Raw genomic sequence first — 14,039 nt, forward strand, 5'->3', positions numbered from 1 at the left:
GCACTCCCTGCCTCAGGCAAATAAGCAAGGGCTGTCCATGGTCATCTGACAATGTTGGAAGGGTAAGGGCAGAGGTGGTTTGCTGCTGCATGCTGGCTTCCAAATGGCTGGGGTAAACTCTTTCCCAGTTGAGAGTGAGCCTAACCCTCTGCCTCTGGGAGAGTGGGGATGTCTGAGGACAGCTCCCCCCACACACATGCAGGTGCACACACACACCACTAGAAGAACAGCTCAAGCAGTCAATGGATCCAAGTCTCCAGGGAACAAGGAAGCCCATGACGGGCCATCCTGTCAGTCCTACTCAAGCTGTCCAGGCTCTAAGCCTATGAGTAGTATCTCTCCTGTCCTCTAGGAAGGAGATTTCAGCATCAGTTTCTTGGGTCACCTATCTGTCCAGGAACAGGCTCTCCTTGGCAGTCACATGCCACACGTGGCTGTGGCCTCCAGCACCTGAGTCATCTGTGACTCATCACCCTCTGCCCTTGGTCCCAAGAGAGCTGGGCCAGCAGACTCAGCCCTGAGATGGGATAAGACCAGTTTGATGTCCCTGATACAGACCTGTTCCTTCCCCATCCACCCCACACTGGGACATAGGAATAGCCAGACCCCTCACAGAGGACCCACACAAACACACATCTCACAGAGGACACAGAGCAGCTTGTACCAGATCTCCAGCCCACCCCCAACACCCCCCCACACACAGCCACTCCTTCATGGGGCCTCCCACTCACATGTGTGCTGGGTGGCCCCACATCCCCCTGCGTCTCCATAAGCCCCGAGCACCAGTCTGGGATTAAGGCTCTGCTGTAACTCCTGTATGACCTCACCCACAATCCTACCCCTTCCCTTTCTGGTCCTCAGTTTCCTCCTCTGATCTGGGACTCACAGGTCTCCAAGACCCTTTCTAGTCCTTAATCTAGGGAGGGGCTTTAGTAAGGTGATCACAGACCTGTGGCCAACCAGTGAAGGGAGAGCAAGGAGAGTGAGGGAGGCCACTGCCAAGGAAAAAGGAGGACACCGGCCTGGTACCCTCCAGATCACACTAACCTCTGGCTACAGACCTGCACTGCAGGGAAAGAACAGTAACGCCCTGGAACCCTTTCCCCAAACCAGCCAACTCTGGGCCAACAGGGTCCCATTGAAGCTATTACCTCAAGGGAAGAACCGAGGAGGCGAACCCCCAGATGTCTCCTCTCAGACTGGGGCTCCCTGAGGATGGGGCTGTGTCTCCCCCTCAGGCTCTCCCACCTTTTTCCCCAATCTTCTCTCTTGAGTGAGCATGACTCAACTCCAGAACCAGTTCCTGTTCACCTCTTTTTACCATCTGTGAATTGGACCCCAAGATGACAGCACCCACAGAGAGGCAAGTACTGATGAAACAATCTTAATACAGGTAGCTATCACTACCAGGCCTTCCCATTTTCCATCCGTTTTATCCTCAAATCCTCCTGAATAATGTGGGACACACACCTGGATCTTATTCTCCAGAAGAAAGGCAGAGCAGTGAGTTCTGGAAAGCCAGAGATTTGGCAGGAGGCACAAAGCTGAGTGTCATCAGCCCCTCACCCTCTCTCCATCCTTGTCCACTCACCCAAAACTCCTGGTGAGGGCCACCTCCCCGTTCCCAGGAAGGGGTTAAGGAGCATCAGTCCTCCCAGGGTGGAGGGAAGTTGGGAAAGCTAGGGAGGGAGCAGTGTTTCTACACTTGGCCAGAGCTTCAGTTTCCCAACCCAGTAATGTTGCTGTGGGGCAGAGCCAGGCCAGAGGCAGCAGACCAGACTGGGCACCACCAGGCTGTGGAGTCCAGAAACTTCTCTTCTCCTCTTGGAGTGGCCCAGTGAACCAGACTAGCCCACTGAGGGCTCTGTCAGGCTAGGGCTCAGACCCTTCAGACCTGTTGTACAGACTGGGTCATAAACCCCTCACATGCAGGTCCACAGCTAGGTAATAGGAAAAGGATCATAGTAGCCATGGGTAAAAATTAGTAGGCTTTATTCAGATGCAAGCTCAGGTAGCTAGCAGCAGCTGCCCTAGTGGCCTCCTGGGGCGTCCCGAGGGCCCTGGCAGCAACGGCCTCCAGCAGCAGTAACGACCTCCCCGAGGGCCGGGGAGGAGGGGTGCACTGTGGTTCAGAGCCTTCATACTTTATACTTAATACCTTATATCGATAAAGGATATAAATATCCTTTATACCGATAATCCAGGACACATGGGTGCAGTCAGACACCCAAAGAACACTTGGGCATACATGCGCAATCACATTAGACGATAACCAAGGAACATCTGGGCGCACATGCATATTCACATCAAATGCTCGACAAGATCTGAACATCTGAGGGACCTTGACCGTTTATCTTCACTTTCCCTACAGGCTCTCAACTGCGAGGGTCCTGGCCCCTTGGGAGAGGGGGCACCAGCCCCGCAAAGGCAGGGCAGGAAGAGAGGCTACTGTCTTCCTTACTCTGTGTAAGGCTCTCTAAATATTTTCTACCCCATTCTCTTTCATTTTTAGGGCGAGGGCTTTTGCCACACCCCCTTGACATCTGCACCCAGCCCAGCAATGACCAAACCACCACTGGAAGCCCCCTGGTCTCCCCTGTGGGAATGATGGGGGTGCCACAGGCCTCAATCCCACCCCTCCTCCTTTCTCCTTCTTCCATCCTATTTCCTTCCCCTTTCCCCTCTCCCCCTGCCTCCCAACTGCTCCACAACTTCCTAGAATGTAAAAAATAATATTAATAAAATTACATTTTCTTTTTAAAAAAAGGAAAAGAATAATGCTGGTTGCAAACTGCTAGATTGACTTTATGACCCACCGATAGGTCACAATTTGCAGTTTGGAAAACACTGCCCCAAGGTCAACAGGCCATTGTACAGATGGGGACACTGAGGCACTGAGAGGAACAAAGAGCTGCCCAAGATCACAGGGTTGGTCAGTGACAGAGGCCCGGCCAAAGCTCAAATGTCTTGGTTCTCAGGAAAGTATTTCTACTGCAAGTTTCCAGAGCTTGGGGACTTCTTGAGATAGCTGTCTGCAAAAAGAAGTCTGAGGGAGAGAATTACCACTGGTGGATGTCAGAAGAGGTGAGATAGATGTTTGCTGACTAGCAGGGTCTCCGAGGGCTCCCCCCAGATCACAGCACTAAAAGCCATGTTGAGCCTATGGAAAAGGTCAGTCTTGAGGGCCAGTGCCCACGTCCTCCAGAGTATGATGGAAAGGGGATAGGGAAGCCATCAGCCTGAGGAGTAACTGACTCAGTCCAAAGGAGGCTCCCAACTGGAGGGGGGAGACCCTGACTCTGCCCTCAGAGAGCTCCTAATATGTTTCAGATCTTCATTGCAGGGAGAAATTAAGCACATATCCAGAACAGGGGCCCCATGTGCAATGTCTACACTGGGAATCTCACTAGAAAAACAGTGGGGAAGAGGCAAAAAAAAGTAGAGAAGAGGGAGGCAGGCATCAAATCACCTGAGAATTCACCCGAGAGGATGATCCAGCCACTCCCTCCAGGCAGGTTTTCCAGATAAAGTACAGGATATCCAGTTAAATTTGAATCTCAGATAAGCAATGAAAAATTTAACTGGGCACCCTATATTTTTATTTGCTGATCTGCCAACCTACTTCCAGATTCTTCCCTCCAGAAGGGCCAGCTGCCCAGGGAATCCTGAGTCCATGTACAACTAACAGATAGCAGGAGAAACTCAGGTCAGACCTGAGAAAGAGCTTCCTGTTCAGGCACCCAGTACTGATCTAGAAGGGGGTGGAGTTGGGGGGATTAGGGTCTCTGGGACCCCTCCGAGCCTCCAGTAGACAGTCCGCAGACCACAGGTACCCCCAGATCAAGTAGCTGCCCCCCTACCCCCAAAGAGAGGAAGTATGACCTGGGATGGGGAAGGTGAGAGGTAGCCTTTGGAATGGGCATGTGATGGTGGGCGATGGAACCAATGGTTTCCTTTGCCCCTTCCTGGCAGTCACAGCGGGCCACTCGAGATAAGCTGTTCTTTGGGGAAACTTCCTGTTAGGCAAGAGCCAACGGAGACACATTGATCAATGGAACAGAACAGAGAATCCAGAAATCAACCCACACACTTACAGCCGTCTGATCTTTGACAAAAGCACCAAGCCTATTCAATGGGGTCGGGATTGCCTCTTCAGCAAATGGTGCTGGGAGAACTGGATATCCATATGCAGGAGAATGAAACTAGACCCATACCTCTCACCATATACTAAAATCAACTCAAAATGGATTAAAGATTTAAATATACACTCTGAAACAATAAAACTTATTAAAGAAAACATAGGAGAAACACTTCAGCAAATAGGGCTGGACACAGACTTCATGAATACAACCCCAAAAGCACGGGCAACCAAAGGAAAAATAAACAAATGGGACTATATCAAACTAAAAAGCTTCTGCACAGCAAAAGAAACAATTAACAGAGCTAAAAGACAACAAACAGAGTGGGAGAAAATATTTGCAAAATACACATCCAACAAAGGACTAATATCCAGAATATATAAAGAACTCAAACAACTTTACAAGAAAAAAACAAGCAACCCAATCAAAAAATGGGCAAAAGAGCTAAGCAGGCATTTCTCTAAAGAAGATATACAAAAGGCCAACAGTCATATGAAAAAATGCTCAACATCACTCAGCATCCGGGAAATGCAAATCAAAACCACACTGAGATACCATCTCACCCCAGTGAGGATGGCTAAAATCCAAAAGACTTTGAACGATAAATGCTGGCGAAGTTGTGGAGAAAAAGGAACTCTCATACATTGTTGGTGGGAATGCAAAATGGTGCAACCCCTATGGAAAATGGTTTGGAGGTTCCTCAAACAGCTGAAGATAGAGCTACCATACGATCCAGCTATCCCACTACTGGGAATATACCCAAAGGAATGGAAAACATCAAGTCGAAGGTATACCTGTTTCCCAATGTTCATTGCAGCACTCTTCACAATAGCCAAGAGCTGGAATCAACCCAAATGTCCATCATCGGATGAGTGGATACAGAAAATGTGGTATATCTACACAATGGAATACTACTCAGCTATAAAAATGAATGAAATACTGCCATTTGCAACAACATGGATGGACCTTGAAAGAATAATACTGAGTGAAACGAGTCAGGCAGAGAAAAAGAAATACCACATGTTCTCACTTATTGGTGGGAGTACAACAAGCAAACGGAAAGGACATTCTTGGGGGGGAGGGGAGATAGGGAGGAGGGAGGGAGGTGTCGGTGATGGGCCATAATAATCATACACATTGTATATTGACAAAATGAAAATTTAACGAAAAAAAAACAAACAAGTATTATATTTACTGAACCTCTCGTAAGTGGCAATCACTTTATGTTCATTATCTAAATTTAATCCACATCAACACCTCGGAGGCAGGTGTTACCATGCCCATATTACAGAGCAAGACAATGAGATCCAGAGAGGTCGAGCAACTTGCCCAAGGTCACAGAGCCAGAAAACTCTACTCATGTCAAAAGTAGAGCTCAGTTCTATCCAATTTCAAATACTCCCTTCACATCACCCTGTGCTCAATCTCAACAACAATAGCTAACCTTTATTGGGCACTAACTGCCCCGTAACCATCCTAGGCTCATCCACATTTCTCTGAGCATCAGCGTTCTCATCTCTAGAATGGGGACACTACTGCCTACATCTGGTATTGGGAGGATAATGTGACCTTATGTATACAAAAACACTATGAAATGAATATCATGGTACCTGTTTCACAAATGATGACTGAAATTCAGAAAGGTACTTTCGTCCTAAGACATAGTTTAGAAGCTGTCAGGGTTGGGGCTGTATTTTAGGCTTGGGTTTTGGGCCCAAAATTAGCAGCCAGGATTTGAATTAGCAGCTGGGATTTGAACCCAGGCAGTCAGGCTAGGCCAGGCCAGAAGTGACCTAGTGTTATCAATTCTGTGCTGCCAGAGAGAGAGTTATTAATAGCCATGAGGTGTTTATTGCCAAACAGGCAGCAGCTCCCAGAAGGCAGCTCGGGGTCATGGGACCGCAGCCAGGTCGGCCCCCTACCGCCAGCCCCATGGGGGCTCATCTGAGAAGCTGGCTCCCCAAGCTTGGCTTCACCCTGCCCCTAGGAACCCTTACCCAACCAGGCACTGCCCCATGACTGGGAACGGTGACCCCTGTCACACTTGTGTGTGTTTGAGCCCGTGTGGATGTGCTTATGCAGAAGAAGACCCGTGACCGTGGCCTCTTGCTCCGGGAGAGAGGATGCCTTGGGAGGGTGTCTGCTGGGGGGCCTTCCCCACAATTCCCAGCCTCAGGGGCCCAGCAGGCCCTAAATCCAGGCCCAGCCATCCTCACTCTTTCTGAAGCTGAACAGGAGAGCAGAGGGGGGGAAGCCCCGGGGAGTGAAGAAGGAGAGACTTGGGATCGGGGTGGAGATTCCTTTGGGAACCAAAACACACAGATTAGCAAACACCCTCCCTGAGTATTTCCCCAGAGATATCCTCCTGCTGCCTCCCCAAGAGAGGGCAGCTCCCAGCTCTCAAAGTCCCAGGGAAATCCTTTTTCCCCGACCTAGTCCCACAGGCCCCTCTCCATACCTGTACCACAAACCTTTTCCCCCAAAGATCCTGGAACAACCAGGTTTACAATTGGCAGGGTAGGGGGGCTTCTGAAACGGACCCCCCAAAGGCCTCCACTGTAGCCCCTTCAGATGTAAGCTGGCCCAGGCAGCCCTGCCCGGGCCTCAGAATGTCCTGCCCAGAGCCCAGCCGTGTGTATAAGGGTAGACACGAGGCCTCCTCCATCAGACTGGAGACTCCCGGTGTATTCCGGGGACAGGAGAGAAGACTGGCCTTGTGTTCTGGTCCTGTTCATTTGTTCATCGATTCCACACTCACACAGGCCACCTTGTACCTGGCCCTGGGTTCAGAGCCACAGGCATCATTCCTACCAGGAAGGGCTCTCCCCACACCCTCCTTTCCCTTAACTCCAACCTCTTTTCCTCACTCCTGGGCTCCAGGGCTGAAACTGCCCCCACTTGCCTCTCTCCACCTCAGGAGAGTAAGGATGTATACTTGCAAAGATGGGTATAAAACCCAGCCAGAGTATTTCAGTTAAAAAAAAAAAATAGTGAGGGGCCAGCCTGTGACTCACTCGGGAGAGTGTGGTGCTGATAACACCAAGGCCATGGGTTCGGATCCCATATAGGGATGGCCGGTTCGCTCACTGGCTGAGCGTGATGCTGACAACACCAAGCCAAGGGTTAAGATCCCCTTACCGGTCATCTTTATAAAAAAAAGGTGAAAAAAGCAAACAGCCAAATTGTACTATGGGGACTAGAATAATGACACAATTACAATGACCGTTTTTCAAGTGCACTCTACACACCAGTCACTGCACAAGGTACTTTCACATGTCAATATCACTTCATCCCTCAAACTCCACCATGTGGGTATTATTGTGGCCATTTTAGAGATGAGGAAGTTAAGGCCCAGGGAAGTAATTTGTCCAGTGGCAGACCCAGAATTTCGACTTAGATCTGTCAGAAGTCTTGGTGGGGCTTACGGCAGCCCAGAGGCACCAGACAAGACGTCTGTAGAGAGGTCCATATGGGCTGAGCCTCCCAGGCCATCACTCCACCTCTTGGGGGACTTCTAGTTCTAGGACGGCAGGGACCAGCTATAAGTGGGGCGGGGAGTTGGGACATAGTGTTCCTGCAGGAAGTCTGAGGAGGTGACAAATGATGTTCTCAGACCTCCCCAGCAGAGGGGACAGGAGTCTCAGGAGTACTCTCACCTGGAGCCAGGCCCAGGAACTGTCAAGGGATGTGTGGGGAAACACCAGGGCCCAGGCTGGTGAGCCACACTCATGACAAATGGAGAGGGAGAATCCCTGTGGGGACTGTAAATGTATGCTGGAAGTAAAGGACAGGGTTGGTGGCCTTAAAAGGACTCATCCAGCACCAACATCCAGGGACTATGAACACCTACAACAGCCAGATGAAGGTGAGGCAGTACCTTCCCAAGACCAGCTTCCATCTTAAACGACAAAAAAATGTCTGATGGAGTGGGTTGTGTCTCTGCCCTCAGACTAGAAACTCTGTGAGGACAGGGCATATCCCAAGGTCAAGGGCATGTCACCCCCTCAGACTACACTTCCCTCATGAAGACACTAACTCCTAACGGCAAATGCAGCCTTTGAAACCCTCTGAAAAGAGAGTGTCTCGTCGTGGGGAGAGCCAGGCCCAGCCAAGCCCAGCCTCACTCCCTGTACGCACCTGTGCCTGGTGGGCCCTTTCCCTTTGAATCACTGCCCCCTCAGTTCTAGCTCTTCCCTTCAGAGTCGCCCCTTCTTTCCCCGCCCCTGCAGATGCTCAGCCAAGCACTGTCTTTGCCTTGCATTTTCCTTTTCCAGGCAAATTATAAATATTTACTGATCCCTCCCCTGACCTCCCCTATTCCCCATGTCCTGATGGATAATGCCCTGTGGATGCAGCTGAATTATCTCCCTCCCAGCAATTCTGAAGCCAACCTCGTGGGGCCTTCCAAGGGTCATCTCATCCATCCCCCATCTCTAGAAGGCCATATGCTAAAGCTACCCCTAGTAAATGAGAGACTGTCCCATACAAGGGCATTGCACACATGGCGGGTATTCAATAAATGCTGGAGGATGGGAGAGAGAAGGGAAGAAAAGGATTCTACAGCCTTTTCCTCCAAATCCCTTGTGCTTCCCTCTCTGAAAGTCTTTCTCATCCTCTGTCCTCTCTACATCATGCTGTAGGCGAGGCCCACTTTCTCTTGGTGAGACTTCAATAGAACCGAGTCACTGTCCTCACTCTAGAAACTTTGTCCTGCCTTGGTCAGCCTTTGTGCTGAGTCTTCCTACCAAACTTACCACCAGGGCAGACCCCTGGTCTCTTATTCTCTTATAAACATGTCCTTCCTTCCATGAACATACCTCCACCCCCTGAGACCTTCATGCATATCAGTAAAATCTGTGGATGGAAAGGGACAAAGGTCCTAATCCCAAGGAAGTGATTATTTAGTTGGATGGTTCAGTTATTACTTCTGGGTAACAACCATCCCAAAACTTAACAGCTTTAAACAATAGCCCATACATTTGCTCACAACTTTGTAAATTTGAGCAGGGGATGGCTTCTCTCTACTTTATGTATTGTTGACTGGAGTGGCTCACCTGGGGCTGGAGAATCCAAAATGAACTCAGTTGAATGTCTGGTGCCTCCGCTTGGAGTGGCTAAAACAGCTGGGTGCTAGCTGAGCTTCTCGCTCCTCAGCAGGGTGGTTGAACTTCCTCACAGCATGGCAGCTGCCTTCCAAGAGGGCAGAAATGGAAGCTATAACACCTCTTAAAGCCTAAGCTGGAAAGTCCCAGAGTATCTCTTCTGCCTCGTTCTTAGTGAAAGCAAGTCATAAGGCCAGCCCAGATTCATAAGGAGGAAACATAGACTCTACTTCTTTTGGGGAGGAGCAGCATGTGGGCACCAGGATGGGAAGAAGTGTTGGCAGCCATGTTTGCACACAGGCCACCACAATGGTCCTGACACACAAAACTGACCAGAATCACAGTTCTATGTGGGTCCACCCACCCTCTTTCAGTAGCAATTGTAGGAGGGAGGAAAGTGGGCAGACAGGCTCCCCAGAGAATCAGGGACTCTAAAGGCCTTTGAGGGCTGTGACTAGGGTGGTAGCTCCTTTGGGAAAAGGGAAATGGTCTCAGGCTAGGCAGAACGTAGTTGAGAAGAAGCGATATGTATCTCCAGGGAAAACAGCAGCCAGACCTTGCAGTGTGAGTCCCACAGTCTGGAGATGAGCTGGGAAGGCAGGGTAGGCCTTGGGACTTGGTTAGGTCTTCTCTGGGCCCTGAGAGCTCCTTGGGAAGGGCTCCAGGGGTGTGTCTGAGCAGGTCTTATACAACTGGGGATGCAGCTTTTCCATTTTCTCCTTCTTTGCTCCATGGTCTATTTCAAGACTGTTACTCTTGTCCAAGGCTACGTGTTGCAATCTCTCGCGTGCTTAGGTTTCCAATCTTCCACTGACGACCTCCAGCCCCTGGAGACATCTCCTGCCTTGCCTCGCCTTACCACGCTTCGGGAAGTCTGGATTTCAGCCCTGGGTCTGGCCATGGCTACATCCTCCCCCGTCCCACTTTTCTTCTGCCTGTTTGTATTCAGTCTAGACGACTCATTTTTATTTGTTGATATCCTGCCTTAGCCTCGGGCAGCTGCGGTGTAGTGGGAAGAGGACTAGCACTGGAGTCAGGAAAGCTGGTTTAAATTCCGGCTTGGCCATTTACTGGCTGTGTGTAAATTCAGGCAAGCTATTTACCCTCTCTGAGCCTCCTGCTTCCTATCTGCCAGGCAGTAACACAGATCTCCAGGGTGGCTAAAAGGAGGAGACAGCACCCAGCACCTACGAAGAGGCGTCTGCTCCTAATCCCTACTGGCTGTCTCTGGGTTCATTTCTCCTAGCCAAGCCCCGCTCAAGTCTCCACCTGTCCAGCAAGCCCTCCACCAATCACTCCTGGCATCTCCGTAGAAACCCCATACCCATCTCCATTGTCCTGGGATGAAACCTCCAGTCTCCAAGCCTCAGTTTCAACAATGTCAGTCATTTAACAAATGTATATTGAGCATATACTACTATGCTCCAGGCCCTATTCTAGGAGCTAGGGCTACAATGAACAAAACAGACAAAAATCTCTGCCCTCACAGAGTTTGCATTCCAGTGGGGGAAGACCGATGAAAGGCCGAGTACATTTTAGAGCTACACTGTTCAAAGCGGTAGCCACTAGCTGCATGTGTATATTGAGCACTTGAAACATTGCTACAACCAATTGAGATATGTGATAAGTGTAAAATACTCACCAGATTCAAAGGTTTAGTACCCCAAAAAAGTAAAATCCCTTATTAACAATTTTTATATTGATCAGATGTTGACATATTTTAGATATGTTGGTGTTAAATAAAATATATTATTTAAATTAATTTCACCTGTTCCTTTGTACCTTTTCAAATCTGGCTCCTAGAAAATTTTAAGTTACATATGTGGCTTACATTACATTTCTATTGAATAGCACTATTCTAGAGTATGTTAGAAAAAGCCAAATGGCTTTAAAAGGTCCTGCACCATCTGGGCTGCCTCTGCCTCCCTGATTATTCAGTGATTTCTGGCATGTGCCATGGGAAAGAAGGCAGGATTGTGAAAAGGAGAAGCCCGAGTGCAGAATGGGAACAGGGTAGGGGATCAATGCTGCAGTCAAGGTAAATCTCACTGAGAAGGTGGCAAGACTTGCAGGTAAGGGAGCCACGCATGCCATGTTGTAGCGAAAAGCGCTCCAGAAGAGGGGACAGCCAGTGCAAAGGTCCTGAGGAGGGAGCATGCCCACTGTGTTTGAGGAACAGAGAAGCCAGTGAGGCTGGAGCTGAGTGACCAAGGGGGGTCAGAAATCACTGACTAATCATGGAGGCAGAGGCAGCCCAGACGGTGCAGAACCTTTTAAGGCCATTTGGCTTTTTCTCTGAGTAAAACAGTCTCTAGAGGGTTTTAAGCCAAAGGTGACATGATTGGGCTCACGTTTTAACAGGCTCACTGTGCCTGTTTTGTGAAAATCAACTAAAGGGAGGCCAAAAGAGAGTCCAGGAGGCCAGTTTGGAGGCTCCAGCAGAAATCCAGGCAGCATGACAAGAGCCCTGCCTCACAGGAATGTTGTGCGGACTCGGTGTTAACCAGCATGGGAGCCAGCACATGGTGAGTGATGGGGACAGGAGCACTAACTAGCCCCAAACCTCTGAGAGCAAGAGACTTTGCCTCCTGTCCCCCTCCCAGCGTAGACCACTCTGCCCTCACTGCCAGTCACCTAAGTCGCCTCACCACCCTCAGGGCCTCTTCCATGTTGCCAGGCATCCATCGAAAAGCGTATCTGACTGGGATGCCCCCTGTGGAAAGCCCCTCAGCAGCTGCTCCTCCCTGACAGGCCTCAGGCTGCTGGCACAACGCTGCAGGCTCCCCCCAAGCAAGCGCACCCCTGCCTCTCTCTCTAGCCTCAATCCCCTCACTTACTCCCTGCCCAAGCCCCCCCTCCACACCTTTGCTCACCCTCTCCCCTCTGCCTGGGATGCCCTCAGTGCCCCCACTCTCCCTGTTCTGCCTGTCTTCTACCCGTCCTTTAAGGGGCAGCCTAAACGTAATGTCATGAGAAGACCCCTCCATCCACCACCTCCAATAAACTCCCACCCCAAGCTAGATCAGTGGCTCCCATCACATTTTATGTATTTTTCTATTCATGGATTTGTAATTCTGTCTTCCCACCCACTCACCCTCACCAGATCCTTGAAGGGTGGAATTGTGTCTCATTCATAACAGCATCCTGCGCCACAGCACAATGGCTAGCCCAGTATTTCTTCAAACCACATGTGTGGTTTGAAAGAATCAGTGAGAGGCTAGAGGAAGTAGATTTGGAAGCATTGCTCATCAATGCCAAAGACACAGTCAGGCTCACCTTCCACAGGACCAGAACAAGAAAGAAGGACTTAGGCAGCAAGGTCGGGCAAGGAGTCCTGTCAGTGGAAACCAGAGCTGTGGATCTGTCTTTCACTTCAAGGAACTCCAAGACTCACTATGTATAACTAAGTCACACCTGGGGTCACAGCCCCCCAGCATCACTCCCTTTCCACTCTCTGCCTGTTGCAGCCAAGACCCCACAGCCAAACAAACACAGGCCTCTCCTGTCTCCTAGGCAGCAAGCTTGGAGACATGGTCAGTTCCTTCCTTGACCAAGGGACAGGGCCTGAATCACATGACTCCCAAAGGCACCACTATCCACTGCAAGGGCTCTTGGCTCCTGTCTAAAGGGCTATCTCCCCTCCACCCATTCCCAGAATCCCCTCCTCCTACATCAAGACAGGGGATGGAGGGGTTCCCCCAGGACCAGACCAGACAGAATGAGAAGGACTCTGGCCCCCAGCACAAGGTGGATCACCCACATCCTACACACCAGGAACCCGTTTCCTGGACCTAGGACAAATGCTATGCTCCCCAAGGGAGGAGGGGAAGGGGGCAGGAGGATGTCTGGAACAAGGATCCAATGGAGAAGGAGAAACCAAGAGGAGCTTTGCAATCAGAATTAAATTCTTTAATACAAAATGCTTTAAGATATATCTGTATTTCTTTGTTGTTTAAAAATAAATATGTACTACGGATTATCTCGAAAAACTGCACTAGAGACAAAGACGTGATGTTAATATCTTTCCCCCCACAATTATTACAGATAAACAGTAGCACCAATAAATAAATGATAACAAATATTAAAATTAAAAAAGGAGAGAGATTTAGTATGTAGAATTCTCTATTTTTTCTTGTTTTGTTTTTACATATAAAAAACAGAATAGCAATGTCTATTTTATCAGAATCACATATATACATAAACATATATATATATATACATATACAAACACAAGTTGCCAAATATATATATAGTATGTAAATGTATATTGAAACCTTATTTCAAAGGAATGTGTGGTGGGGAGCCAGGAGAAAGGGGAGGGCAGAGCTGAGTGTTAGCAAAATTAAATATCTGTTCAGGACAAGCTAGTGACTGTCACCAAGATCAGGGAGAGATTGGAAACATGAATTTTATACACAAAAACCAGTACAAATAAGAGAGAGAGAGAGAACAGAGATACATTTCATAAATAGTTGAAATTAAATATTAACCAAGAATACTGAAAAAAAACCCTACTCTTTAATTAAATTAACTGTTTTAATTTCTAATTAAAAAGGAATATTAAATAAGTATCATATATAAAACACTTTCTCTTTTCTCTGCCTCCACAGTGGGCACGTGAATCCTGCCCTGTCTCTCTGTGCCTCAGGAAGGGAAGGGTCGGGGGACGAAGGAGGTTTAACCACTCACACACACACAGCCAGGTCTCCTGGGGGACAGAACTAGTGGTTTCAATGGTCTGAGGACATCAGGTCCTTCTGGGCTGCAACCCAGGACATGGAGCAGGGAGAGCATGGGG

This window comes from Galeopterus variegatus, unplaced genomic scaffold (assembly GCF_000696425.1).
Source record: "Galeopterus variegatus unplaced genomic scaffold, G_variegatus-3.0.2 Scaffold269, whole genome shotgun sequence".
Lineage (NCBI taxonomy): Eukaryota > Metazoa > Chordata > Mammalia > Dermoptera > Cynocephalidae > Galeopterus > Galeopterus variegatus.